Source organism: Silene latifolia, chromosome Y, assembly GCF_048544455.1.
Source record: "Silene latifolia isolate original U9 population chromosome Y, ASM4854445v1, whole genome shotgun sequence".
In the NCBI taxonomy this organism is placed as follows: domain Eukaryota; kingdom Viridiplantae; phylum Streptophyta; class Magnoliopsida; order Caryophyllales; family Caryophyllaceae; genus Silene; species Silene latifolia.
In genome coordinates this window covers 163,695,137-163,699,493 of record NC_133538.1, presented here as the reverse complement: position 1 = coordinate 163,699,493, position 4,357 = coordinate 163,695,137, and the positions used below count along the sequence as shown (strand labels likewise).

Here is a 4,357-nt window from a genome sequence, read left to right as displayed (position 1 = left end):
TACATCTCTTATTGAAGAGGAAGACGGCCTATCCATCGAAGGTGTGCTATCATACACACCTCCAATACACCTCCAGTTAATGCAATCAGAAGAAGAAAGCCTCTCACTGATAGTAATGTATTGTGTCGGTCTAAGAGTGTAACGCCCGTAAATTTCGGACCGTTAATATATTTCGAAAATAATTAATTAATCAAGTAAAATTTGACAATAATGTATTTAAAGTAAAAATAATTCAAAGAAATATAATTTTATTATATTTTGAAGAAAAGTATTTATTTTGATAGTTTTGAAATGTTTAAAAATAGTTTAAACCGTGAAAAATCTTTTATTTCGAAATAAGGGCGTATCGGGGGGAAAATGACAATTCGTTTGAACGTTGGGTAAACGAATTTGGAAATGGGTCGTATGAATACTCAATTTTATTGTAATCTCGTGTTTAAAGACTTTGGACTTGACGGAATTTGCGATTTGTTTACGGATTTAATTATTATCAAAACAAGTCAAACCCACAGTAAAAATCTCGACTAAAAATCCCGCACTTCCTTTTTCCTCCTTTCCTTCCTCCCTCACGCGGCATCCCCTCCCCCTATTCTTTTTTTTTTTCTGATTTTGGTTCCTATCATCATCATCAACATCTCAAAAAGACCAAAAACACCATTAACATAATTTCAAGCTCAAAATCGACGTAATTTCTTCGTTCTTGCAGTTTTCGCATAATTTACCTTTAGGAATCCCTCGACGCGATCTACAACTTGGTACAATTTAATTTCAGTTTTATTGAAGTTGTTTTAAGACCAATTTTCGGTATTTTCGGTTTTTATATGCTTATTATTGTGTTTTAATTGTTTATTTAGGTGAAGGATTGGAAGACGAGTTCGGGGACTCGTATATTGTAGAGGATAGCGGCTAGTGTCGTTAGGGTTTGGGTTTTCAAGGTGTTAATTGCTCTTTTTCTAGCTTAAGGTAACATATTTCGAGTTCTCATTTAATTATCGTCACATGTTTTTGATTTTTGTATGTTTGGTGATTTTTACTTGAGTAGTAGTTTTCACATGATAAATTTGTTGTATGCATGTTTAATTTGTGCCTTTTGTTAGTTTAAATTATTAAAGTTGAATTGGGGACGATTAATTAATTTTCAGACGGTCTCTTACTATATAAAAATGGAAAAATAAGGTGGTGTAGGGGGACGGGCAGCAGGCCGTGGCAGCCCGTGGCGAGGCCCACGGCTAGCCACGGCTGCCGGGTTGGTCCGTGCTTGTTTTGCGGTTTTTCGTACAATATTGGTCATTTCGGGTTAATTAAGGTTAGAATAGTATAAGTAACAAATGGGTAGTATTTTGATAGTAACAAAAATTATGTTATTGGTAAAATTGTGCTTATATTAATAGTTATCACATGTTAGGGTAGTTTACAAAAGGAAATTGTAATTAATAGGCTCAAAATGAATTTTATAGCTATAATTGTAATGTTTTGTTGATTGTCCAAAAGCGAGCCTTAGTCCCTTTGGTCGATGCGATGTCGATTAATTGAGTGATTGGTCACCGCAATTTGACCCGCACTGTCGCGCAGGTGGGGTTGCGGGTAAAAATTCGGTTGAATGATTTAGATAATCGGCCTTTTTCTTGTTTTAGGCCATTTATCAAGCTTTTATTCACATGTATAGCTTATTGAATTTAATAGTGACTTGTATTGTAGAAATGGCCCTAGTTTCCCCTGAAACCTTTAATATGGTTACTATTGTTAGAATTAGAAATTAGTATTGAATACTTATTGAGGATTCTGTTGGGATTGTATGCTGTAAATAGACATTATAAGCCTTTCACATGATAGAATGCTAGAATTTATATTGATAAGTAGGACTTTTTGCCCTCTTAAGGTTAAGTGGGTGTCTTACTTGACTTGTGTGGTGAGTCATGTGTGGTGTGGGTTAAAATATTCAAGTCGGGACTAGTGGGACTAGGTCCTAGGTGAGTATTTCGGCCTCCATCATAGATAGGTCTTTATAGTCTTTGACGTAGTATATGTTCTTTGCTTGATAGCCTTTGTGTTCCGACTAGTGGATGTTTATCCAAGTTGGGGCATGACCTCAGGTACTTATTTTGATAGTATGGGGTCAGTTTAAGTACTAGCCAACCCTTCGGTGGTGTCCTTAGGGTACTCACTTCACTTTGTTTTAAAAAAAAGTTGTGGGTCTTGGGTGCGGTGGTGTGTATCCGCATGTCTAGAGGTCTCTTGTGATTTTAGGCTAGGGTTGTGTTGTCTCTTGGCCATGTTTTCTTAATAGTAACCGCTGAGCCAAGATACCGGTTCGATTACCTTCCCTACCTCGTGGTATAGACTCGAGTTACAAAGTGACTATTGACGGGGCTAAGAACTTATGCCTGTCTTTGATATATTGCCCTTTCTTGTATGGTGATTTTATGAACTGTAATAGGTGAGATGTAAGCGGTTCTGATTGATAAAGTTTGGATTACTATTTGTTATCCGATTCACATGGTAGTTTAGTTTGGTCAGTTTAGGGGTCATTTGTTAGAATACATGATAAGTAAATGGTTTATCAAATTGTTTACATGTTACATTACATGTTACATTAATTTTGACGATTCGTGGCTGGGAGGACTCGAAGTTACTCCCCACTGAATTGTGGCTTTCGTGTTTGTATAAAATGCGATTGACAGGTTGTTGATGCTTTGTTGGGGGTCACAGACGGCTAGTGAGCAAGGAACCTTGGACCTAGTTTTGGCTATTCTATTAGTAAACCTTTTATACTTTTGGTTTGTATATAATTTGAAGGGACATATGTCTCCCTTTCTATTTTTGGTTTGTATCCTTATATTTCCGCGTCTTTAGTTATATATGTAAGTTAGTTTATCGGCTGTTGCAGGGTTATGACACTCTTCTTGAGTTGGAATGGTTGTGAATGGTTTAGGAAGAAAATTTTTGAAATTGCAGGTTTTTGACTAGTTGAACTATTTACAAACATATCCTACCAGTTTTTCCGTAGAAATTACGCATTTAAGTAATTAGATAACGCTATATATTAAGGGTGTCACAAAGAGGGTGATTTTATCACCCTCGTGTCTCTTAATATGGGTCTTTTGGTACAATTTTTCTAACATTTGGCAATTGGTTATGTGGTGGTAACTTGTGCATTTTTACTCGGTTGGGCACTCAATCCTTAATGCATGAACCCGAGCGGCAATAGAGCACCTTTCAAAGGTCAAGACAAGGCACAACAGGATCACTTGTAACCCGGAAGCTAGTTGGGAGAAGTAAGAATGAAGATTAGAAGAAATGAGGGAAATTGAAGAGGTCTAACTCGTGGAAAATAGAAGTCCAGAAATGCGAGCCTGCGCGCAGCCTGCGCAAACAGGGTGCGCAGGTGCGCACTTTTGCGCAGGCATGAACAGGGATTGCGCAGCCTGCGCAGCTTGCGCAGCTCTGCTTTGCGGGTTTTCTAATCTTCTTTGTGGGCTTCTTAAGTGGAAATCTTTCCAGGTTTTCGTGAAGCCCTATAAATACCCCGAGAGTTTGAAGACCTAAGACATTCACCTACCATCATATCATCTCATCTAATCTCATTCTTAGGGTTTAATCTTGTAATAATTTAGAAGACTATTTTCCATTCAAGTTGTAATCTTTCTTTGTTTTTGGGGTTTTATGAAGACTAGGGAAGGCTAAATCCTTCCCTTCTTGGTGTAATTCATCCAAAGTCTCCAACTTTGGTATTGTAAGACTCTTTTAATCTCTTCTTATTTATCTAATGATCTTTCCTTATGCTTAATTCTTATGTTGAGTAGATAAATGTTAGAATTGATCACTCTTGCATCTTGTTTAACCAACTAGTGCAAATTCTAGAGAAATGGTTTAATCTATCTAGGATTATTTGGAGCAAGCTTGTTGTATGTTGATTTGGTTTAAAGGATTCATGCAATAAGTAGGAAATTTCTTGTCTTTTCTCATTTGTATGGTTTAATCTTGTGAGAATTGATCCTAGCTTCTTGTCTTGGCATATCTTTAATGCTCATGCTTAACTTGCACTCATGGTTTAATGAATTGTTGGTTAAACTTGAAAAATATACATAGATGGTTTAATTTGTGTATGTTATCATCTTGACTTGAAAGTATTGGGTAGAAATTAAGAGGAGAGTTGTTAAAGAGTTAAACTTTACCATTGTTGGTTACAAAAGAAGAATTGCACCAAGTTTCTTTTAATTATTGAATCATCTTACTCACCAAGTGTTTGTTATATTGCTTCTTAGACAAAGATTGCTAATTTTACTTTGTTTCATGTCACCAATCAACTCAAAAACCCCCTTTTTCATGTGTCTCTATTGTTTGCCATTGTGAATAA

The 4,357-nt window shown here is 36.4% G+C and overlaps 1 long non-coding RNA gene across 1 annotated transcript; it reads left to right on the top strand.

The window, feature by feature from the left end:
• The first annotated feature begins 733 nt into the window (after positions 1 to 733).
• Positions 734 to 2,933, top strand: LOC141632921 (uncharacterized). Its single transcript, XR_012537839.1, has 3 exons — positions 734 to 755; positions 855 to 963; positions 2,682 to 2,933. It is a non-coding gene; the product is annotated as an uncharacterized LOC141632921 (long non-coding RNA).
• The last annotated feature ends 1,424 nt before the right edge of the window (positions 2,934 to 4,357 follow it).